A 27,462-nucleotide genomic window follows, 5' to 3' on the forward strand; every position below is an offset into this window, starting at 1 on the left:
AAATAATTTCTTGTTGATAATACTTGATCTTGGATAGCCACAAGAAACCCTTCAGTTTCGAGGAAAAGCTGTCCCGAAGTCAACCAGTAGTTCGACATCGTAACGTCGACATACTCTTGTTGAACCTCGTGAACCTGCCTTCCATGTAGTAGTTTTCCCATCCATGCTTGCATTTTTTCTTGCTCAGTGCTATGGTGTATGGGTAGCTCCAGCTCCTGTAGTTTAAGTGGTGTTGAGTCAGCTGCATCTCTATGGTGGCCATTCCTCTTAATCCCATATATCGAGGTAGCGTAGTTCGTTTTACGGCACTGCGCGGATGATGCTTATTGACTTTCATTATTATAGGAGTGTTCTAGCCTTTCTTTGCAAATTTTCGATATTCATTTTTGTCCATCCTATAATACCAAAAGAGTAGTTATAGTTTTAGATAGCTTTAAATAAATTTCTGCTATTAAGAATTGTTTTACGAAGTCGTCGCATTCCTCTAGTAAACTTAGTAGTCAGCTCATTCTTTTTGCTTCATTCCTACATATTTGTAGGATTTTTATTCGTCCATAGCATTAATTATCTGACCGTTCTCTGTTTGTCAATAAAATGTTTAATCCATCCATATAAAGTAGATGGTTTACTCTTGTTAGTTCTTTATTATCCTTTTTTAGGCCAAATCCGTACCTAGTTAATTTGAGTGGGCTAGAGAGTGGTTTCAAGGCAGAACCAAAGTGGACTTAAGGAATCTTCCTAGAATATACCCCTACGAATAGAAATTATATTAGTTCCAATGAAGTTACCGTTAGACACCTGAAGTTTTATCGATGTTTGCCAAGATGTCATAGTGAATTCTAAAAAGGAAATTTTGTGGTTATCTATTTTGTATAATTTAAGTACATTACTAAGCCATTTATGTGCAATCAAAAGTGCATGAAAAGCTTTTCGGTAGTTAATGTATGCTGCAAAAAGGTTTTTCTTATTGCTAAATGCCTGATTGCAAACTACGGAGTTAATAATTAGCTGTTCTTTACACCTCAAGACGAGAATATTTACTTATCCCAGATAAACCATATATCAGAAGGATAAAGATCTGATGAAGTCCTGTCCATGTTATCGGACTCTGTTCTTTACCTTTATTTACACATAATACACTTAAACTAAAATTATATGATATGTTTCTTAAACTAGTTAACGTTATCTGTGTTTGGAATGAACTTTCTGACGATTCAAGATGTGGATAATAGCGTTGACTTCTGCATTAGCTTATAAATGTTTTCCTTAAAGTTGAGCAGTTTTAAGTTTATAATTAGGCTCTTTGGTTTTACTCCGGTTATTATTATTATTATTATTATTTACAGCCAGTTAAGGCTCGCACTCCCTCTAAGGGGGGGGGGGATCATTTACTTATTCCAGAAACCTGCGATATCAAAAGGATTAAGCTCTGTGGTCTGTGGGTGTTTTCGGTGTCCTTAAGTGACCTGAAATGTAGAGTTATCTCCTAGAAATTTCCGGGTGCTGCGAGCAGTTGCCAGTAGTACTGCCTTTTGCATGTGCTTATATAGATGTTCGCCAGGTCCTAGTTGTTTAAGGTATTCCAGTAGACTCTTCGGTATTACACCCGTTGTCGATATAACAATTGGGATGGTCTGAACATTATCCATTCTCCAGTGCCTTCCGATTTGAATTTCTAGATCTCTGTATTTGGCGATTTTCTCAGTGAGTTTCTCTTGCAGATTATTGTTGTTCGGTATGGCTACGTCAATTAGAGTTGTTTTCCTGGAAATTTTATCTATTAAAATAAGATCTGGTCTATTATACCTTACATGTTGATCGGTAAGTACACTGCGGTCCCAATATAACTTATATCGGTCATTTTCCACTACGGGTTCTGGAGTATATTTATAATACGGAACCTTCTCTGTTGTAATAAGTTCCAACTTCATTGCCAACTCTTGATGTAAAATTTTCCCAACTAAGTCATGCCGTTCTTTGTATTCTGTCGCTGCAAAGGCCTGACATCCTCCTATTATGTGCTGGATTGTCTCTGATGTTTGGCATCCATACCGGCATTTGTCGTTTTGTACGGACGGATCTCTGACGATGTGCTTGAGATAATTTCTTGTTGGTATAACCTGATCTTGGATGGCGAGTAGAAAGCCCTCGGTTTCTGGAAACATCTTGCCTGATACCAACCAATAGTTCGACGAAGCACTGTCGACATGATTTTGGCTGATCTCATTAGCATGCCGCCCATGAAGGGGCTTCTCCATCCAGATGCGGAGTTTTTCCTGGTCCGTATGATGGTAGCTGCGCGCTTCCTCGCTCTTAAGTTGTAGAGGAGTGGAATCGTCTATTTGATTTATTGTGCGATGCAGCGTGGAATTTTCTCCTTGCCTGTAAAAATAGGATCTTAAGTTAGTGATTTGTTTTTCAAGTTGTTTACCCAGATCTATTAATCCTCTTCCTCCAAGGTGGCGGGGAAGCATTGCTCTTTCAGTGGCACTTCGAGGGTGGTGGTTGTGCGTTTTAGTAAGTAGGGTCCTCACTTTTCTTTGTAGCCTTTCTATGTCTGTCCTACTCCAATTAATTACCCCAAAAGAATAACTAAGAGCTGAACATGCGTAGGAGTTAAGTGCCTTAAACATATTTTTGCTATTGAGATTGGTTCTCAAAACTTGTCTTACCCTTTTCACAAACTCGTTAGTCAGTTCGCATTTCATTGTTTGTTGTTCAATCGTTTGTGATTGTTTTATCCCCAAGTATTTGTAAATTTCGTGTTCGCCCCTGGCCTCGATGGTCTGGACATTCTGCATCTGATATTCTCCTGGCTGAATTTTTCCTCGGATTATATTGAGAGTACGGCATTTATCTAGTCCAAATGGCATGTCGATGTCATTGGAGAACTCTTCTACTATATGCAGCATTTGGTTTAGTTGGTTCCTAGTTGCAGCCATTATTTTTAGATCATCCATATACAGTAAGTGATTTAACTTTGCAGTCTCGGTGTTATTATTTCGGATGCTAAACCCATAGTTGGTAGAGTTAAGACGGTTCGAAAGAGGATTCATAGCAAGGCAGAACCTTTATGGGCTCAGTGAGTCCCCTTGGAAGATTCCTGTTCGAATTGGATTGTTGTTTGTACTTACTGTGCTTTTACCCTGTACTTCGAGCTGAATCGTTGTTCTCCAACTTGTCATTTTATTGTATATTTATTTTTTGCCAACTTGTATTATTTTTATTATTATTATTATTATTATTATTATTATTATTATTATTATTATTATTATTATTATTATTATTAGAATTATTAGAATAATAATAATAATCTATTCTTCTGTCCTAAACACTATCATGTGAATGCTGGAAACTAATATTTTTCGTCATCCGCAGTAAGTTGACCCCTTCCAAAACAATGGCTCATGCTCTGCCGGAGCAGCAGGAGTTCGGAAAGAGCTGTTAAAGGTTTCAGCTTCAGCCGATTCATTCTCAAGCTCGCACGCGCTCCTGCCGGGTCGGAGTCGAGAGCTCGGGTGCTCTAAATTGCGTATTTTCGTGGCGACTTGCAATTTTATCGCGACGACGACGGGGTGGTCTTTGGAAATTTTATCTCTTTCCCCGGAGCTCTATAATTCAGTTTAAAACTTTACGGTTAATAATATTGTGACTATATTGTATTGTATTTTATAAATATTTGTGTTAGTAAAATTATATTAAAAAGGAGTTAATTTAGTGATAGTGTTAGTGTTAATACTAAGTCATATATATTCAAGACTGTGAGTGCTAATTAAAAAGACCTAAGTACCAATCAGCTCAGAGGTAAGTTTTTAATTTTTAATTTTTATTAATTATATGATTTAAAACAAGAAGATAAATTATTTGAAGCATCCAAATATTAAATATTATTATTATTGTACAAAAATCCGCGTTTACAAAAAAATAAAATAAAATAAATCCACTTAAGTTCGAATTATATGGAAAACTTTTCTACTAATAATTTAAAGAAAAAATCTTTATAAAAAGTTTTGTTTGGTCCAAAATCTAAAACGCAACCATCAGATATTATTTTTTCCAGTCGCTTACGCGGTATATCAGTAAATACGACTTTTGCTCAAGAATAAAGTACTTTTATTTTTGACAATATCGAAAACATTCTAGCTATCAGCTATATCTTTATCTTTTTGCAATACCAAGTTATCAAGTATTTCATAGTTTTGGAACCCCATCTATAAAAATGATGGGGTCTTATTATTCGTTAAACAGTCAATAAATGTTACGTACAATATTGTACAAATAGGGGAGTGTAAATATCCCGAAATCCATGTTTGTCTTAATAATAAGAAGTCATTTATCATAACTGGAATTTATAGGCCATTATCAACAAATACTGATATTTTTCTTACAGGACTAGCTCAATATCTTGGACAAAGTCAAAATATTTATTTCGGGTATAGTCATATTATAGCATGTGATATAAATATCAAAAAATTAGTGTAATAACTATCTAAATATTCTGTCTGAATATATTTTTTTAACTCTAATAAATAATAAAACAGAGTTTTTGATAATTCTGCCAGCTGTATTGACAACTTCTTTATAAGACTATTTAAAGAAAATTTTGATAATCATTCTATTATTATAAAGGCGCATTCATATATAAGTATTACAAGTTATTTTTATACCTTCAATTCCTAAAGCTAATTACAGTATAACTTCAGTAATCCGGACACTCCAGTGATCCGCACACTTCTATTATTCGGGCAGTTTATAATCCGTTATACCTCTATAATCCGCGTAAAAATATTAACGTGTAAAACAATGGAATTGTCTTGTCTAAACAAGTAGCGAAGAACCCGACAACGGGAAGTCCGCGACAAGTTAAAAAAAACTTGCTCCAATAAGTGTGGAGGATTTGGAAAAAATAACAACAACGAAAATATTACTAAATGGGCTGTGGGGGAACAAGAGATTGTAATAGTTTTGACTGAAGAAGAGCTGGTACAAGATGCCATAGAAAACAATATCGAAAATCAAAACGAATCCTCTGAATTAGATGTAGATGTTATTACACATAAAGTTAAACATACAAATGCGGTCAAAGCGCTTTCAATAGCGATCAGGTGGAGCGAGGAGAACAATCTGGCTATTGAAGATGTATTGTTGCTAAAAAGGCTCAAAGAAAAAGCAACTGATATAGCCAGATCTAAAAAAATCAAACCAAAATATATAGTTTTTTTCTTAAAAGTAATTCTAGTCTTTTATTATAAATTTACACATAAATTATACCTGATGAATAATAATAAGCACATTATGTATTATATACATTATTACGTAAGTTTAAAAATGTTTGTGTACTTACTATTAATTTATTATATCTTATAACAGTGTTATAAATTTTTTCTGTATAAGCATTACTTATCCTAAAAAAGAGAATATAATATAATTTTTTTAATTTTAATGTTTTAGTATTTTTTAACTAATATTTTAAACTCACTTTAGTAATCCGGACGCCTCGCTAATCCAGGCATGTAACGGAACGGTATCTGTCCGGACTACTGAAGTTATTCTGTATTTATCACTAAATTATCTAAAAATTTATCATCAAATATTTTTTTAAATAATATTTTAACATATTTACACAAATATAAGTCAAACATTCCAATAATCACGCTTCAGTATAAAACAAAGAAATCGTCAACAGAATTCCTCACAAGCCGCTACAGCTAAGAAGCCAGTAGACCAACATTGCTTTATTTATCTTCTTACCAGGTGTTATAATTTCCTACTGTCCTGTAAAAATGAGAAGTGTTATTCTAGATAACAACTCATTGGGATTGGTAAAAGAAGGAAAAATAAACAGCCTATTTGAAGGTTTGGTAAATATTAGAAATAAACATGTCCACTTATATTGCCCTTTAATCTTAATCTGTGTCTTGTTTTGGTGCAGTACCGTTAAAACAGATTTTTCGGAGAACTATAAAATAAACTAGGTCTTTAGTTTAGTCATCCCGTTAAAAGTTTTTGTTAAATTGTTCATTGATTTTTTTTTGCTTTAATTAATTTTAAGAGTTTTAGTTAATTTTTATGCGTTGATATAGAAAATAAAAATAGGTACAGGTTTTAAAATAGTACAGGTACAAGTTCATAGTTTATATGTTTTATTTTCCAATTTAGGTTTATATTAAGGCGATAGTAAAAATACAGTCCTCGCACAGCATACTAGCTGCTGAGGGCTTAGGGCATTATGGATTTATTATTGAACCAATGTTTATTAAATTTCCTTTGTACTTCTTTTGTTACATTCCATTTGAATATAAGCAATATTATTATTATTATTATTATTATTATTATTATTATTATTATTACTATTATTATTATTTAATCTAATGATAACCTTATCATCAATTTGCTATTGCTCCAACGTATCCACCTTCTCTTAGAATGCAGGTTTCCGTTCTAGAAGAAAATTTCCTCAATATATTTTTAATTATATTCGGAGTTATACCCTGAATTGTTTCTGTATTAAATGTTTTAAAATATTCTACGTTTGTAAATAGCCCGTGTTGATATGCCTGTTGTTTTTAGTAACCCCATAAAAAGAAATCTAATGAGGTTAAATCTGGCGACCTAACTGGCCAAAAAATATCGGAATATCTATAAATTAATCTTCTATTAAAGATATTTTCAAGGTATGCCTTACTTTCAGCATACTATGCCATGTTGCGACGTCCTGCTGGTATTATACCTGTTATGGTTCATGTCTTGGAAGGTCACAAAGAAAATTACACAACTGATTTTGTAAAAAAATTAAATATCCTTAAGAAGTCATAGATTGTTGAAAAAAAGAGCCAATTATTTTATCCATGTGAATACCGCACCAAACGTTAGTTTTAAAATAATATTGATGTCGAGTTTTAATTGTAAAGTGAGGATTTTAGTCAGTCCACCATCGAGAATTTTGCGAAGACACTATTCGATTAGACGTAAAAGTACTTTCGTCAAACAAAATTACTCTTCTAGTCAAAAAAAGATCATCTTCTAGCCCTTGATTAAGAAAACAAAATTCTAGTCATCTGTCGCATTTTCCAGGTTTTAAAGTATGGATATATTGTGGTTTATATAGCTGAAACTTGTTCTTTTTAAGAATTATTGATATTGTGGATTTAGCAATTTTACCTGGCAGCAAAGATGCCCTTTTTCAAGACACTTAAGGATTTTCCACTGCAGATAACATTACATTCAACTTCAACTTACACACTTGTTGCTGAATTTATTATTAACATCTCCATATGATTTACATTTTTCCATAAATTTCATTACTGATGTATGGTGTTTTTTCCTGGATGTCTGTTGTTAAATATTTCAGCTGCTTCACGATAAGTTTTATATTTATCACCAACGGATAACACAATTTCTATTTTTTCTTCCACACTTAATTTTACTGGCATGTTAACAAATTTTGTTTGACGTTCACTGTCAAACAATTTTTGCTATGAAGAAATCATTTGTTTATCATTGCATCCTAGATTTGACGTAACTACAGTTAAATTTGCAATGTTATTGTAGTTAAAGAACAAAAAAAAGGTTTTTTTCATACATTTCAACGTAATATACTTCATACGTATTTCATACACCTAATCAAACAACATAATTTGTCAGTAAGAGTACCAAGAGCAATAAAGAGAGTAGCAGTAAATATGTCATTGTTTATCGTAAACCGATAGTTTAACAAAACAAAACAATTTAAGTTATTATAAAATTCATATATTTAAGAAAAGGAAAAAAAAAGAAAAATTTGGTGATATATATATTCAGGCTTCCAGGTCAAGTTGAGTAACTGCATATTTGAACGTGGTTTTTAGGTCTAATCAACTTTTCTTAATAATAGGCTTCCATATTGTCAAATATAAAGGTACTTCTGAGCAAAATTCATATTTTTTTATATACCTTGAATACGACTCAAAAAAATTAAAATTTGATGGTTGCATTTAGGGTTTTGGACCAAGCTTTTTACTGAGAATAGTTTTTTTTAATTAATATTAAAAAAGTTTTCCATATAGTGCGAATTTAAGTTGACACACTCTATATACAATTACAGAACACCTTTTGTGAAAATTAGAATGGATAAAAGTCCTAGACTATTTCGAAACTAGCACTACAGTAATCACTACAGTTTGACAAATAAAGTCCAAATTGAAAATAAGTTACAATTATTAACAATAATAATTAATATGTACATTTAGTTAGACAATATTCCTCAATATATGATAAATAGGACAACGTCGCGATCACAAAAAAAATGTTTACACACGGGAAAAATTAACCTGTGTGGCGCATTCCTTAAGAATAGATAAAAAAATAAATATAAAAGAGTAGAAATTTGAATTATTACACATTTAAATCTAAACACAGTTCATAGAAAATATACCTAACAAACTGAACACCTAAATAAAACAAACTTTTATGCACACTTAGCAGATAAATGCAGGTAACAAAGTCAGACCCTAAAATATAACAAATAAAAATACTCACCTAGATATACCCGCATCAACGATAATCCACATACAAACACTTAAAAGAGTAATTTAACGCAATAAAAACAATAATTAGAATCGTTAGTCAAAGAAAATTAAAATTGCTTTCCAAGTATTCTTAAAAGAATAAAAGTACAAAAAAGTAAATGCTACTTACCAAATATTATTTAATTTTTTTAAAAAATATCTGGGCTTCATGATTTCTTATATGGACTGGAATGACATTAAAGAATTAGACGCAAAAGTAGTCAGAGCCTTTAATGATCTTATGAAAAATATTCTACTTAGACTGTTTAATAGATCATATACATGTTTTTTTTAATATCTGAAATAACTTCTAGAAATTTTGTGTGTGAAACCACACGGTCTTCGATGCATTTAGGAAGAGTTTATTGGCTAAAAGCCATTCATAAATATTTTTATTACTTATGATATCCAACACAAGATCAGAAGCAGAGAACCTATTAACATTACTAGTATCATTTGCAAAAAGGATTGGTTTTAAATGTTGGACGTTAGAAAGATCATTCATGTATATGAGGAATAGCAGAAGACCAAGGACCCTGTGGAACACGATGACCCATGCTCTTCTCAGTTGATATACTGTTTATAAAATTAACATATTGGTAACGATCTTTAAGCTATGACTCAACTAGTCTCACACTATAAACATCCAAATGGTATAATCTTAACTTCCGCACAGGTATTTCAGGTAGGATTTAATCAAATGCTTTAGTGAGGTCATAAAAGGAAGCATATAAATCCATACCTAATTGCCATCCTTCGGTGATATTTTGGATGAGTCTATCTATTGCCAGTGTTGTAGATTTGTTATTTCTAAAACCAAATTGAGTCTGTAAATAGACTGTTTTTTTTCAAAATAGTTAACTTATCCTTTAAAACTCACTCAAAAATTTAAGAAACTATGGGAAGGAGAAAAATTGGCGATAATTTGTTAGTTCATCCCAAAATCCCTTTCCCTTATATATAGGAACCTATTTCGCTCTGTTAAGTATATCCGGGAAAATACCGGCAGAAATACACTGGTTTATTATTTTAGTCAACGGAACCACTATAAGATCTCTAAGAGTTTAAGCTATCCTAGTATTAATATTAAAGCAGTCTTTACTCTTACTATATTTAGCCTTTCTCTTTTTTTTCCTACAACATTAAAGGAAGTCGGCTGAAATGAAATTAGAACTTTATCCATAGAACAGTTTTTACTATTACGTAAAACTTGTCTAGTGGAGTTTTGTTTAATTATTTTTCACATTGAAACATGTTTGTTATTGGAGCTATTTATGTAAGAGTCATAACCATTTTTGCTCGACAAATAGCTTGTCTGTGAAGGTTTTTATAATTGTTTAACTTTTCCTTGGTAATCACAACCTAATTAAATTTATTTTGAACATAAAAGTGTGGTCAGTTGTGGTACAATAATATAATAGTGATATATGTTATTTATTTTCAAGTATCATACTGTATATTAATTTGTTATACAATGAATTATTATTATTGTTAAATATTTATGCTATAATACTATTGCACACGTATGCACGACAATTATGTAGAACACTGTTTTTAAATAACTACTAATATACCAGATATCATCGAAGAGAGTAATATACAATGGTGTAAGCGCATTTGGCATTCTTATTTATAATTCCTAAATCGAACCTTCACATGGCGATCCTGCCAGTGCCAAACACCATTTTTTAGTGCATTTTTCAGCAAGAGTAGTAAAAGTATGGGAGCTAGTTGCTGTAAAGTGTGCTAATGTACAGTAACATACAGTGTGAGTCAATATGGGTACTACTAACACCAAGCATGCTGAAGTTACGGACACAGGTGTTGTAAACTCCAATTTTAGAGTGGAAGAACAAGCTATAAATGTCCCTATGGATATCCGTATTCTGCTTTATATAATCACTGTGGCTGTTGTAACCTTGGTGTTACTAAAAATTAGGAAGGCTTACCGCAGAAACATGAAAAGAGACTTGTCAAGAAGTCTTATGCTGAAAGCTCCAGTTGGTGATGTCTAAGTAAGACTATTACATAGTGGTTTGTGTTTGTAAGTCCGTGTTAGTGAAAGAAGAAACAATGTGTTGGTGTAGAAAAATATTTTAGTAAAACCTGAAATCAGTGACATTAAGGACGAGCGATTAAACGCCACCTGTTTATTGGAAGATGGAAGAAGGAAATGTAATGGAGATTTGGCATCCGTCCCAGGACATGGACCACACAAATGTTATATTATAGTTGGTATGTAATTTTATTTATTTGTGTATATTTAGGATAAGATTTTTTGGCTATTTAGCAGTTTTAAAATATTTTTGGGGGTAAAACTATTTTTTTTTATTAGTTCATAAAGTAATCGAAAGTTATATTATTATAATATATTAAATAATATATTATACAGTTACATATTAAATATATATAGCTGAATAATAATTTTTATGTTGGATTTTTGTTTACATTTTTCATGTACTACTATTATGTTAGATTTTTTTTACCGTAATTTAGGCTAAATTTAGTTTATTTCAATTTAGTTATTTTTATGTCATCAACTTGGGAAGAACTTTATACCAAGTTATCAAATGTAAAAATATTAATTACTAACGAATCAAAAAGAGTCTTAAAGAAAAAAATACCTAAATCAGAAGAAATTAATAAAGAAGTTAGGGATAATTTACTTAAATACTATAATACCTTTGTGCAACTTGTATTACATGATTACAAAAATTTAAGTCAAGAACGGTATTTTGCTATTAAAAAACTTTTTTCCGTCTCAAGAGATAAAGTAGTCAGGGTATATCAAGTATTAAATGTTTCGTATAAAATACCTACATCGTGCACTGAACTAATTGATCCAAACGTGATTGAGGAGGATATTATTGACAGTGAAAACTCTTCAGAGGGTTCAGACGAAGAAAATACAAACACTGAAATTAAAATTGAAACTGGCAAAATGGCGATGACTAAAATGGATTTTTTTAATTTCACCAGCAGGGTTTTGTGCAATGATTTTGATGGCTCAGCGGATAAACTTCGATCTTTTATTGACGCACTAACTTTAATCCAAGAAAATTGCAAAGGGCACGAAGCAAATGCCGTGGCTCTTATTAAAACTAAATTAGTTGGTAAAGCAAGAGACCTTATTGGCGATAATGATACCATACCAATTATAATTCAAAAACTAACAAGCAATATTAAGGGTGAAAGTTCGCAGTTAGTTTCGGCAAAATTATTAGCTCTTAAACAAGGATCCAGCGATACATCAAAATATGCATCTGACATAGAAGCTTTAGCAACAAGCTTAAAAAGAGCGTACATAAATGAAGGTGTACCAGTAAATGTAGCAGAGGGTTATACAACTAATATTGCAGTTAAAGCCCTAAAATCGAATGCAACCTCAGAAAGATCCAGGTTGATAATGGAAGCAGGCACATTCAACACAACTCAAGACGCCTTGACAAAGTTTGTTAGCGTCGAAACTGAATCAAAAAATTGTACAGTCCTTTTTACACAAAATCGATTCAACAATAGAGGAAATCCAAATTATAGAGGTCATTATCCTAGGGCGCAAGGACAATGGAAAAGAGGATTTAATAGAAATCCTGAAGTTCCTATCCATAATAATTATCATGGTGGCCATAGCAGATATAGAGGTCACAGGGGCTATTCTTAACGAGGCAGAGGAAACTATTCTGTGCGCAGCTTTGAGACAGATAATTCGGGAAACGAATTATCACCCCAACCAGGTCCATTGGGGGAGCAATAAATATTTTTAACATGGACCTATCGTTGTCAAATTTTATCGTCGTTCAGACCCAAATGACACAGAATGAAACAATAACATTAATCGTAGATACTGGTGCCGATATTTTTTTAATTAAGCGAACAAAAATCGATAAAAACCAAATAGTTGACAGAGCAAATGCTAGCAGGATAAACGGTTTTACAGAAGGACATATAACTTCCATAGGTACTACTAAAACTGTAATGTTTATTGACAATTTTTCTTTAAAACAAAATTTTCACATAGTTGAGGATAATTTTCCCATACCAGCAGATGGAATTCTTGGTAGAGATTTTATTACACAATATCAATGTCAATTGGACTACTCTAATTGGACAATGCAAATAAGACTTCATAATAAATTAATCTCTATACCAATTCATGACAGCCCTGCAAAAGATATGTTAATTATCCCCCCGAGATGTGAAATAATTAGAAAAGTAGAAAAGTTAAAATATCTTAAAGAAGATTCGGTTGTATTAAATAACGAAATATCCCCAGGCGTTTTCATAGCATCAACCATAATTTCTAGGTCAAGTCCAATAATTAAAATTCTAAATACAACATGCGAAACCATAACCATAAGTAATCCTAAAATTGTAACCGAACCCCTAAAAAACTTTTCGTGTTATCAATTGCATTGTAATCAAAACAACCGAAAAGATCAACTATTAAAGGAATTAAATAAAAACATCCCGGAATGCGCGAAAAAGGAAACCACCGAATTATGCATGGAATTTGCTGATATATTTGGGTTAAAATGTGATAAATTAACAACAAACAATTTTTATAAACAAAAAATTAAATTAGCTGATGAGCAACCTTTCTATATAAAAAATTATCGAACACCGCTTTCCCAATCTAAAGAAATAAATGCACAGGTAAGTAAAATGTTAGAGGAAAACATAATAGAGGAATCTAATGCCGTTTACAATAGTCCAATCCTTTTGGTACCTAAGAAATCTAAGGGTCATGATAAAAAATGGCGACTAGTAGTGGATTTTAGAGAGGCAAATAAGAAAATTATCCCTGATAAATTTCCATTGCCTCGAATTGACGATATTTTAGACCAACTAGGCCGTGCTAAATGGTTTTCAACCCTAGATTTAAAGGCGGGCTTTCATCAAATACCACTTGCAGAAGAATCTAGAGATTTTACAATGGCCTCAGAATAAGCCCAAACAGTTTCCAGAGGATGATGAATATAGCATTTGCTGGAATAACACCTGAAAAGGCTTTCTTGTACATGGATGACGTAATTGTAATTGGTTGTTCAAAAAATCATCATTTACAAAATTTACGTAGTGTATTTGAAACGTGCAGAAAATACAATTTAAAATTAAATCCCGAAAAATGCAATTTTTTTTCGCAAGAAGTTACTTACCTAGGTCACAGGATTACTAGTAATGGAATTTTGCCTGACGAGTCAAAATACGACATTATTAATAAATACCCAGAGCCTAGAAATGCTAATGAAGTAAAACGCTTTATAGCATTTTGTAACTATTATCGCAGGTTTATTCGAAACTTCGCAGAAATTGCAAAACCTCTTAATATGTTAACAAGAAAAAATACGCAATTCGAATGGAGTGAAAAATGTAAACAAGCTTTTATTTATCTTAAAAATTCGTTGTTGCAACCCGAAATTTTACAATACCCAGACTTTAATAAACAATTTATTTTAACAACAGACGCATCAAAAAATGCTTGTGGCGCTATATTATCACAAAACTTTAATGGGCAAGAATTGCCAATAGCTTACGCTTCAAAATCATTCACTAAAGGAGAATCTAATAAAGCGACTATAGAACAAGAATTAGTAGCCATTCACTGGGCGATTCAGTATTTTAGGCCATATTTGTACGGAAATAAATTTTTGGTAAAATCTGACCATAAGCCTTTAGTGTATCTCTTTTCTATGAAAGACCCATCTTCAAAACTTACCAGGATGCGATTAGATTTAGAAGAATATAATTTTGAAATTGAATATATTCAAGGAAAGGACAATGTAGGAGCAGATGCATTATCGAGAATTTGTATTAGCGAACTAAGCGATTTGGCGATAAATAACAAAACAGTCAACGTATTTGCAGTAACACGGGCAATGGCAAAAAAGGATACTACCTTAACAGAAGGTAATAGCAAGAATGCTAGCATGCCGTTTACGGTTAAACCAAAAGTCCTAGAGACTTTAGAAAATAGTAATGTTTTAAAATTAGCTTATGTAAAATTTAAAATTCAGCATAAATATCTATGGATACTTATGGGTAAGAATAAAGATTTTATGATCGAGGATAAAATGTTAATCAGTAATGACAAAACATTCTTAGGAACAGTTTTGTCTAAGCTGGAAAAAATGGCTGCTGATTGCAACATTAAGGAACTAAAGCTAGAAATAACAGATGAAATATTTAAATTGTGCACAATAAACGAATAAAAAAATATTGCTTTAAGTAAATTAAAAAATCTTATTATTTTTCTGTATGAAGAGCCCAAAATTATTAAAAATAATGATGACAAGTTAGCGTTAGTACAGGAATATCATGATAATCCACTTACCGGAGGTCACTGTGGACAGAAAAAATTGCTTAAGAAGCTAAGAGCAAATTACCGATGGAAAGGAATGTCCCGCGATGTCAACAAATACGTTAAAAAATGTCAAAAGTGTCAAATTAATAAGAGAAAAATAACTCATTCAGAGCCAATGGTAATAACACCTACACCACAAAAAGCATTTGACATCACATGTATCGACACGATTGGACCATACAGAAAAACTCCTAACAACAATATGTATGCAATAACAATCCAGTGCGAGTTAACTAAATTTGTCAAAATTATCCCTATTCCGAATAAAGAAGCTAAAACTATAGCTAGGGCAATGTTTAATGAATTTATTCTTAATTATGGCCCAATGCAGGAAATCAGAACCGATATGGGCACTGAGTATAAAAACGAAGTACTTACATCACTTTCTGAACTTCTAAAAATTAAACATTCTATTTCGACAGCCTACCATAGTCAAACTATAGGTGGTTGCGAAAGAAATCATAGAGTCTTAAATGAGTTTCTTAGAATGTACATAAACGAAATGCAAGACGATTGGGATGAATGGACAAACTATTTCAGCTTTTGTTATAACACAACTCCCAGTGTATATCACGAATATACGCCATTTGAATTAGTTTTTGCACGTAAGGTTGATTTCTCTAATATTTTAAATGGTACTTTGATAGACCCTGTATATAATATCGACGCATATTATCAAGAAGTCAGATATCGCTTACAAATTGCAAATAGACGAGCCAATGATTTTATTCAAAAAGCAAAAGTTCAGCGAAAATTAGAATACGATAAACAGTCTAAAGAAATATATTTAAAACCCGGTGACTCAGTACTTTTAAATAATGAAAATAGAACGAAATTTGACCCTTGGTATAAAGGCCCTTTTGTAGTAAAGGAGGTAGAAGGTGTAAATTGTATATTAAGTAATAGTAAAAGTGACGCTAAAGTGAAAGTGCATAAAAATAGATTACAGCATTTTTATAAGTGATTAAAGTGAAAAAGCCATTTTCAGTGTTTATCGTAGAAAAATTAAAAGAAAAACAATTAATTATGTCAATTATAGCAGTTGTACCGAAAAGAAAACATGTACTAGTTTTAATTTACTAACCTTGTAACCTAATATTTTATAATACATATTATGTACTCATAAGTCAATGCAAAGCTTCGCAAAAATTGAGGTTCATAATTTAATAACTTAACACGTATTGTTTAGGCTTCGAAATAGTTAAGAATTATGTAACATTATTTAAATTAAACAACTTAAGTACATGTGTACTTTAATTAAGTAATAAGTTTATTTAGGTAATAAGTTTGTTTAAGTAAAATCAGGGTTAACATTTTAAATTTCATTTTTAAATTAAACAAAAAAAAATATTTAAATCTATACTCGATCGATAAATACTTTTCTTTTCTATCCTTTCTTTATTATTTATTTTCTTTCTATTATTCCTCTTATCTTTTTCTTAACACTTTCCTTGAACCTCTAATAATTTTATTTTTATTGTAAAATTGAAGTGTAAAATGTAGTAAAAAAGCGCATATACCTTATGAATATTTATTTTTGTACGAAAGTACTCCATTTTTATTTCATTAAAAATGTAGTTCATTCTTTCAAAAGGGGGAGATGTAGTACAATAATATAATAGTGATATATGTTATTTATTTTCAAGTATCATACTGTATATTAACTTGTTATACAATGAATTATTATTATTGTTAAATATTTATGCAATACTATTGCACACGTATGCACGACAATTATGTAGAACACTGTTTTTAAATAACTACTAATATACCAGATATCATCGAAGAGAGTAATATACAATGGTGTAAGCGCATTTGGCATTCTTATTTATAATTCCTAAATCGAACCTTCACACAGTATAAAATGGCTATATAATATGTATTATAATACATAAGGTTCTAATTTATATAAATATTATGTACACATTGTAAAAGTCGATTTTAAGTTCAGATTATTTATTAAGAGCATAAATTTGACATCACTAAAATATTAAACATTTTTAGTTTAAAATTAAGTCAAGTAGATAAACATGCTGTTTTTAGAACTAAAATATAAAAAAATATAACATGGATAAGACAAAATTAAAGTTGACTTATGAAATAAAAAACCCATACTGATAATAAATTCCAAAAAACTACAAAAAACTTGAAAATTTTATGAAATATGCTACTTAAACAACACATTTTTTGGAGACTTAAATTAATTAAAAAAATATTGTTAAATTTTTTTAAATAATATAAACGAATGTAGTAGAACTTTCCTAGCATATACAAAAAGATAATCATTAAAATTGTTGCCAACCAAGATATCAAAACTGCTATTTGCGGATTTTAGATTCATAAATCTTTTAACTGCGATTTTAAAGATTTTTAGAGTATTAAATATCAAGTTATTTAAACAAATATTTTAAAAGTCTAACGGAATTATTAAAAAAAGGAAAAACAAAACTTATAAATAAAAAATAATAAACTTATATATATGTAGCTACATCGCTGAATGATAATTATTCATAATAATATATTGGTAATTTTTACACTCATTAGCCAGGAAATAGCTGATAGATTTATACTTTTACACATAAATAACTATTTTGTGTTTGTAAATAATTGTACAATAATATGTTATTAGTAATTAGTTTAATTAGTAATTATAAAAGTTTAACCCTTTTATAAAATTAACAATACTGCCGTAGGTATCTGACGGTAATAATTATCCTACAGATTGACACAACAAAAGTTTTGTTTTATAAAACAAAATGAGAAAATATAGTCTTGGTTAGAATATATTTAATGAGATTTTAGCTATGAAGTTTCGCTGTATTAGGCATCATCATGTCCAAAATAAGTTTCAATCTTAAACAAAAAATACTGTAAACTTCGATATTTATTTTTTGAAATCGTAAGTTATTTAGTTGGTAATACCACGAAGAATTTCGGCACTCTACTTGACAATTAGTTATAATTAGGAGATTACGTAAAAATACTAATTAATTAATTTATTTATCACCTATGGGATCAGACTTCCAGGGATTATTCAGTGCAACAGTAGAAAATTTGAGTATAGGGAACCATGTCTCGAAAAGTATTACTACGGCACTACTGCCCAAATACGCGTTAAAACTTTAGTACTGTACTGCGTTAAAACTCGCGTAAAAACGAAAGAGGACGAATTGCCTAAATAGGAGTTCGTGCATTTCATTTTTTCCTTTTGTATATGATATCATCACAAAAATTATTTAAAGGGTCAACATGAATGCTTAAAAATTTTATAGCTAATGATCTTAAACAGTTTACCGACGCTTGTGTGGTATTATTTTTAAAAACGATAACAGAGTTGGATTGCTAGAGCCTTTTGCCAGAGCAGTTTCTTGACCTGCTAGGTCATCCGATGTAACGTTGCTAGATTTTTTCATGTGGGGGCATATACAATGTTTGGTCTACAAAACTCCAGTAGAAACAGCAACAACAAACAAATGAGTATCAAATTTTCAGTCAAGTCCGTCGAAATCATGTGCGACGTTTAAATCGGTAAACTCAGATTAGAATAAGACATTTTAAACGATTTGTGGGACGATATCATGTACAAAAGGCAAAAATTTAATGAATTAAATCCTATTTAGACAATTCCTCGCCTTTCTAAATTTTAAGGCGTTTTAGGGCCATAGTGCTGTAGTGGCAATTTTCCAGACATGGGTCCCTATACTCAAATTTTTTCTACTGTTATCTGAGTAACCCCTAGAAGTTTGATCCTACAGTTCTGAAACACCCTGTATAACTGTGCAATATAAATTACTAAAATCTTAAATTATTAACAAAATAAAGTGAACTTAATAAAACAATAACAACATTATTAGCAATAGATGCTGTCATGTATTTACCTGCTGAAAGAATGTAACGAACCAAAGAAGTCGAATTTCTGGATGATGATTACTCACTCTGGTGGTCCTTGAGATGAATTTATTTTAGCCAGTAGGGTAAATTGTACGGTGAAACTCATATTATCCCTTGTATGTCTTGATGTAATAGGAAAATCAATTTTTCCAGTAATTCAAAAGCCGACATCCTACTATAAAGAATTTCATAAAGAGTTAGGAGATGTCTTCTTTAATCATATGCTGTAAGGGAATCCACATTTAGCAATACAAGTACTTAGAAATATTTATCAATATCTAAAATATTTACAAATAGTTAGCTTAGCTTCTATGCTACTTCATTTTTAAGAACTTGAGCTTATCCAATTATAGGCTATAAATATCAATTCTATAATATTGGGATCAGGTGCAAGATCCCACTTTAGTTGAAGGCACAGTAGAGGAATTTTAAAATCTTTATATTCATAAATTCCTGAGTGCTTTTTAATAAATGGAAGAATCTGAAAGGCTTTAGTATTAATATTATCTAAATAAATAATAAACTAGAAGTTTTTATCAGGTGCAACAATAAGGCCTCTGAACAGAGACTCTTTCGAGACTCTATTGGTTAATCTTGTAATTTAATTTTATTCTATTATGGGAAACGCTCATAGTCATATTTAAGGGAATTCAGTGACATACTATTTCTCAAATATTAATCGAATAGAATTTGACAACACAGCTAAGCTTTAGATCACTTGCAAAAGCAGGTTAAGCAAACTGAAGCGAAGTGGACCATGGAGAACATCAGATGGGATTCAAATTACCTTAGACAGAAAACCATTAATTCGAACAATAGGATTTCTATTAGACAAGTAGCATTTGAACCAAGACAATAAAGTTTCATCAACCTCAAACAGCTTAAACTTATGAAGCAAAATGTTGTATAAAACTCTATTAAATGCCTTAGAGAAATTCGTTTATCTACCTGAAAACCCTTTTTCAAGGCATCCAATGTGAAATCTGTGTGAGTAAGGAGGTTTAACTCTGTGGATAGATATAGAAGGTCTAAATCCTAATTATTGTTGCAACAATAATAATATGTTTGAGTATATCAATATGGTAATAATTAGAAATAGGAACATGAAGATTAGTATGTGCATACATAGTAAAAAAGTAATTAGCAATATATTAGCGATTTCCTAACCTGAAGAACTTGACTCATTTAAATAAAAAAAGGCTATTAAGAAGGGAATGGTTTTTTTCACTTATTATTAACAACCAAAACTTTTTTAAATTAGACCGAATACCTATTTAAATGATCAATCAATCAATCAATCAATCACATGCTTTATTGTCAAAAAATTATAAAATTTTGTAGACAAAGTTGATAAAAAAAACCATATAAGAACAAAACAAAACAAAACACACAAAATAAAAAAATTGAAAACAAATATACAAACAAAATAAATACATGCAAAACTGTAAAAAACCAATCTACCCGGTCAATATACATCATGATGTATAGAATGTCGATAAAAATAAACACAGTAGTCAATAACAGTAAATTAATTAAATACAGAATGAAAGTGCAATTTATTTACTAAAAAAAAACTAATATATTCTCTATTTTAAGATATAAAAAGAGCCAGTGTGTGTGTGATACCCAAAAAGTTATCCTAGAAAAAAATCCTCCACTGCGTACAAGACTTTTTCCAGAAAGTACGCCTTCAAAGCATTATAAAATCTTCAAAGCATTATGATTGGAATAAACATATTGATTATGACATGCCCAAGTAAAGTCAGTGCACAAACTTTAAAGCCTAGCATATTGCCAGTAGTTCTCATGTAATTGGCTGAGCATAGTTTTTATGATTTTTTTAAATAATACATTTCTTTAGTTCAGTGCAGAATTAGATCGTAAACTTTCCGGGTGAGATTTTTTTTAAAGCAATAAATATATTAATTAACACAAACATAATTTTATAGAAAACATTTAACATATTTTCACCAGATAAACCTAACAGTAATAGGTTCCATTAAACTGATCCAAAAATTAATTAATTAATGATAAATAAAATCCAAGACCATCGTTGGTATGAGCTGGCGCAGCACCTAAATTAATACAAAGCAAAGGATGGATTACTGGAGAAATAAAAAAAAATATATCTTTACGATTATTTTATAGTGATAGATCAAATTTAAATTAAAGTTTTTATTGTAATTTGTATAAGGGTTTAGTGTTAGGATTTGTTCTAAAGAGGCAATGTAAAGATAGGAACGAAAAAGTAGAAAATTCTTATTTTTGGAAGAAGGAAATCACCACCACCATAAAAAATGTAAAATTCATCTATTTTAATTCGCGATAGACTAATTTTTTGTAATATTGTCCTTAGGGTAAAAATTAAATCATTTAATAAGCTAACTATGCCGATCCATTACAATAATTTATTTTAAAACAATTTTTTTTTATTTAAATTCAGATGCTTAAATTTTTTTTTGATGGGAAATAGGGAAATAGAAAATAGGGTCGCATATGTAAGACATATCCTTGAAATAACTTTATTAAAATATTCTCCCTGAACAATAAATAAATTTAAGTATTATCGTTGTATGTAATGTAATCGTCCATTACTGTATCATAAAATTATTGTATCACTCGATTGTTTCCGAATATTGTATCCTCGTGGCCAACTGACAATTTAAAAACACTAAAAAGTATTTTTGCTGTTATTTTATAGAACGATATTAAATCGCAAATATTTCAAAAACTCCAAATTAGCGGAATAGGAATTGTTACACGAATTTAACCTTACTTTTAATGCTAAATACGATTAAATTATAAAAATAGGTGGTTTCCATTTGGAAAAAGTGACTTTAGATTATTTATTAAATTTCTCTTTCTATTCTTTTTTGGCTATCCTGTATTATTATTTGTTAAAATTTCATATAAATCATATAAATTAAAATTAACAAAACTATAAAAATTTTAACTAATATATTACGATAAAGGTTTCTTTATACGAATAATTGATACTTATTGTCGGGTCTTCAAACGTCATTTTTGACATGAAATTTTAAATATGTCAAAAATAGTAGGGTGTTTTATTTAAAATATCGAAGTTGACAGCTACTTCTGGTATAATCGGAAATTCCCCTATCTTAAAAATATTTTATCTGAGTTATCCTTATTGACTTTAGTATAGGGGAGACCGGGGACAATTGAAACAATTTCCAAATATTTATTTTTTTCTCTTAGAGAAAATCATATTTAGAGCTAAAAAATTTTTTACAAGGACATATTTATTAATTCCTTGTATATTTTAAATCAGGTTATTTTACTTATTATATAATGCCTGTAAGATATAAAAGGAAACATATAGCATTGTATATTGTTTCAATTGTCCCGGAGACGGGGACAGTTTAAACACATACCACCGACAGTTGAAACACCATTAAGAGTAAACAAAATATTTATTTTAATACTGAAATAACATTCAATTTAGAAATACGACGAAAAAGACATTGATACTAATAATTTTTACACTTGAATAAAACCAAATTTTTTATTCAAAAGTTTTAAACAACATAATAATTATCCTTATGCTGAAATAAAGATAAATTAGCAAAGGGGAATATTTATTCTGACACGCAGTTATGACAGATATACAAATCTTCTTGACGAGTGCATTCTACATGTGACCATTGGTGGTAATCAATGCATTGCACCCATTTTTCCCCTGAACGGCTATTTCTATACCATTCCAAACATACTAGACAAAAACAGTCTTCATTGTCACTGCTGCTATCATCCTGACTATTCTGTTGACGAGTTTTTTTGGACACTGGTGTTTTTGATGTAGTTTTTGGATCACCAATTTTTTTTTTCACTTTCTTTTTTTTTTTGCTTCATATTCTTGTTGAATAGCATCTTTTTCTGGTGTATCCGTATAATATCCGTTTTCCGAGGAAAAGCTTTTGGTAACGGCCTTATTAGCTCAGGTGAAAACACATCCAAAGAGAGAGTTAGAGGCTGACTGGACACTTGTAGATGCAACTGGAGGCGGGGTGCTTAGTGGCTCTAACGAAACAGTTCCGCTCGTTGACGTTCTTGGAAAGTTAGAATTTACTAATTTTGGAAAATAATCAGTGCTGCTTAAATCTTTATTCTCTCTTGAACCTACTGCCTGGACTTCTTGGGGGATATTTAACTGCAAATTTTCGGAAGCAGGTCTGTCAATTACATATGATGGAGCAAAATCTAAAGCCGTAAAAATATCTCGATTAAACGGCCATATACCAGTGCACTGGAATCCAGCAACAATTTTAGATTGTGTTAAGATGATAGAGAGACTCTGTTTAACGATGCTGGGGATGTCATAAATTGTCATCGTTTTGCCTGGGTTGTTTCTCTTCCAAGAATTGCAAGTTGAATTTACAGCTTTTTTAAATGGACCATAAATCGATCGATCCAAAGGTTGTAGTTTATGTGAACAGTGTGGGGAAAATGAGAGAACAACAATGCCGTTTTCTTTGCAAAGGTCCAAGCTTGGTATGCTTACATGAGATTGATGGTTATCTATTAAAAGCAATACTTTATTTTAAATTGAACTGTTGGTATGTTTTTGAAAGTGTCTTAAGTATAGCAAGAATTCATCTTCTTGCATCCATCCACTAATATTTCCTGCTTCAATGCACCCAGGAAGACCGTCACGAACGAAATAATCCTGATATCTTAATGTAAAACATATTTGATTTTTATCATTTTTTATATTATATATTTTTTTTATTTTATATTTTAATATATGTATTCTCATTTAAAACAAAACTCTTTTAATGATCTATATTAACTCTATCTTAATTTAATTAATTCCATAATCAATTATAACTTGATATATTTAAAATAACGTATATTGCTAAAGATCTCTAATATTCATTGAGTTAAGGGGACACCCAAAAATATTAATTGGGAGGCAGTCAGAAAGCAACGTTTGAGAGAAATGTGGGTAAGGTGGTGTGTTGGAAAAAAAGTTGTGTTTACTGGTTAAACCAGGCTGCTAAATTTAATAGTGGTGAATATGTGAGAAATAGTTGATCTTGAGTAGATATGTGGCCATTATGAGAAGTTTGTACAGATCTGTTTGCGCATCTTGAAGATGCCCGCACAAGTAGGTGTGAAAGCCTCTGTTCAATTAGGAACGAATGCGCAATTCCTCGAGTGCTGTCTGGTAAGACTGGGGGCCTTACCTGGGGCTCGATTGACACGAATAAACTGAAGGATATAGTAGAAATATATCCTTTGTCTAATTCGTTGAGATGCTTACTGTTTAGCGGCAGTGGAGCGTCTGGGGAAGCCCTTACTATTTTAGGTGACACTAGCTAGTCGTCAAATAAAGGAAGATAACATGTTTGACATATGTATATATTGAAATGTGACATTGTGTAAATTGATGTTGACTGAGATGATGCAAGGGAACGGAAGTTCCCCGGTGAGTATATTTTATTATTGCCAAAAGTTGACAGAACAGTAAATATTGTTTTTCTTAATTATTTTTATGTGATGTTCGAGTTTATGTCTAACAATATAAGAAGGATGACTGTTGAGTGAATTTGCATTGTAGAGACCCATTGGCTAAGAACAACTATGACAGGTAATAAACCACATTTTAAAGCGTATTTTACATTCAGGTGTGGGGTACTGCAATCGATTCACTCAACGGCATGTTTCAAAGGGATTTATTTATATCGATTCATAAAAATGTTATGAGAAACTTATCTAACTTTATAACTTATAATATATTAAAACCTTTAAGTTAAATGCTAAACCTATCTAATATTCATCCCATAATATGGCTTGAAAACTATTGCCTTATTTAGCTTACCAAAATAAACAAATAGCAGAGCATTTAGACCGAAAATAATATTAGGTTCCCGATAAAATTAAAGCTTTAGTTAAAATAAACATATTATGAATAAGATCTTTATTTCATAATAAGCTTTGATTAATAAAATGCTGATGCTTTAGTGTTCAATATTTTCGGTTACGCTCAATCAAAAAAAAAAGAAAAAAAAAAAAAAAAAAGAAAACGTATCCTGTATTTTATGAGTGGACCTATTGATTAAGAAATAAGGTTTAGTTACACAGTCAAATCAAACCATTTTCGAAATAAACAAATTTTTCGAAGTAAAACGATACGCGACCGATTTTCTTTTAGTAAATAACGGCTTTATTAATTTTGTATTTTTGACAGTCTTGTTTATTTTACGTACTGTAAACAATTGTGATTTTAAGTTTTGAGGTGTTTTAATAATTTAACTTTTAATTTGTGTGTTTAGCGACAACAAAAAAAAAGTGGGGTAAGTTTATTTTGTTGCTGCCTGTTTTATGCCTTTATAAATGTGTAATAAATACAGTGGCGTGTTTGGTTTAAGGATGGCTGAAGAAAAATTAATGGCTATTCAAAAGAGAAAAAAGATTCGTGTTATAGAATCATCTTCAGATGAAGACGAATCGACACCTACTTCCAGCTCAATAAACTCAACCATGAGGGAAGAAAATATAATTTCTAATTTAGCGGGTATGGTTGAAAATTTGGTTAAGACAGTTGAAGGCAAACCAAGAGCAAAACGGTTAGAACTGATGAACAAAATTTACCAGCTAATATTCCACATTTTAATCCTGAAGATAAGGCTCTAACCGTAGCAAGGTGGTGTGACAGAATCGATGAATTGAAAAGTCTGTATAATTGGAGTGACGAGCGCACTAACTATAATGCTTTAACTAAGTTGGAAGGACTGGCAAAAACCTGGTATCGTGGGCTGCCATCAGTAAATTTTACCTGGGAAGAATGGAAACTAAAATTAAAAACAGCGTTTCCATCAAAGCGTGATTTTTGCCGTAGCATACAAGAAATGATGCAACGGACTAAGCAGAGGCACGAATCGTACATCACTTATTATTATGAAAAGGAAGCCTTATTAAATCAATGCAAGATAACTGGGGAAGATGCAGTCTCGTGTCTGATAGGTGGAATTCCCGACCCAGTGGTACAGGCTGCTGCTCGAGCCAAAGATTGTCAAACACCGGAAGCTCTGCTTAATTATCTTAGAACTTGTGAGATAACGCAGCCTGGTACTTCGGGACGATTTCAAAATATAAACTACCTACCTAACCAACATTTTAATCATGGAGTCAAACGATTTGCTAAAAAACCCTGGATTCCAACTGGTGGAGTCTCTGATGATACTGACAATCATAGCGGTGAAGATGGTGTACCGCTACCTTCAGATTCAGATTAGGTTGCGGGGGCGCAACATCCTGTCAGGTTGGCCGAATGTAAAACATATTTGATTTTTATCATTTTTTATATTATATATTTTTTTATTTTATATTTTAATATATGTATTCTCATTTAAAACAAAACTCTTTTAATGATCTATATTAACTCTATCTCAATTTAATTAATTCCATAATCAATTAATAACTTGATATATTTAAAATAACGTATATTGCTAAAGATCTCTAATATTCATTGAGTTAAGGGGACACCCAAAAATATTAATTGGGAGGCAGTCAGAAAGCAACGTTTGAGAGAAATGTGTGTAAGGTGGTGTGTTGGAAAAAAAGTTGTGTTTACTGGTTAAACCAGGCTGCTAAATTTAATAGTGGTGAATATGTGAGAAATAGTTGATCTTGAGTAGATATGTGGCCATTATGAGAAGTTTGTACAGATCTGTTTGCGCATCTTGAAGATGCCCGCACAAGTAGGTGTGAAAGCCTCTGTTCAATTAGGAACGAATGCGCAATTCCTCGAGTGCTGTCTGGTAAGACTGGGGGCCTTACCTGGGGCTCGATTGACACGAATAAACTGAAGGATATAGTAGAAATATATCCTTTGTCTAATTCGTTGAGATGCTTACTGTTTAGCGGCAGTGGAGCGTCTGGGGAAGCCCTAACTATTTTAGGTGACACTAGCTAGTCGTCAAATAAAGGAAGATAACATGTTTGACATATGTATATATTGAAATGTGACATTGTGTAAATTGATGTTGACTGAGATGATGCAAGGGAACGGAAGTTCCCCGGTGAGTATATTTTATTATTGCCAAAAGTTGACAGAACAGTAAATATTGTTTTTCTTAATTATTTTTATGTGATGTTCGAGTTTATGTCTAACAATATAAGAAGGATGACTGTTGAGTGAATTTGCATTGTAGAGACCCATTAGCTAAGAACAACTATGACAGGTAATAAACCACATTTTAAAGCGTATTTTACATTAATCTTGAAAAGATAAAGATTGGTGGGATGCTATTTCCAATTGCCACTGTAACCAAAGTGCCACGTTCTCCTGACGTAAGTGCCCCTACCTGTTTGCGTCCCTTTTCTGCTACGATTTTAGCAGGTTTTTGTACCATCGTAACACCGGTTTCGTCTATATCATAAATGTCCTTCGCTTGGAATTTATATCTGTCTATTACCGTGGCAAGAATGTCAAAGAAAAGTTGTACATTTGTTGGGTTAAAACTGGTCGCTCTTGAAAGGTTTGTATCCTGGGGACAACGGATTGATAGTTCAGGATTATGTTTCATAAACCCGGAAAACCAATCTTCTCCTGCCAATGAGTTTTTAGTCCATGTATTCGGCATATTCAATGAATATTTTACGGCTATTTGGTAGGCCAGTTTACGTATTTCTTTTGAC

General features: G+C 31.4%; 1 protein-coding gene across 1 annotated transcript in view; it reads left to right on the top strand.

Annotated features, from left to right (window-relative positions):
• Positions 1–3,742: 3,742 nt before the first annotated feature.
• Positions 3,743–27,462, top strand: part of LOC126742453 (uncharacterized) — a 1,408,556-nt gene continuing 1,384,836 nt past the window's right edge. The window contains exon 1 of the mRNA XM_050449100.1: positions 3,743–3,804. The gene's annotated coding sequence lies outside the window, so the exon portion shown is untranslated. The remainder of the gene's footprint in view (positions 3,805–27,462) is intronic.

Source organism: Anthonomus grandis, chromosome 11 (genome assembly GCF_022605725.1).
Source record: "Anthonomus grandis grandis chromosome 11, icAntGran1.3, whole genome shotgun sequence".
Lineage (NCBI taxonomy): Eukaryota > Metazoa > Arthropoda > Insecta > Coleoptera > Curculionidae > Anthonomus > Anthonomus grandis.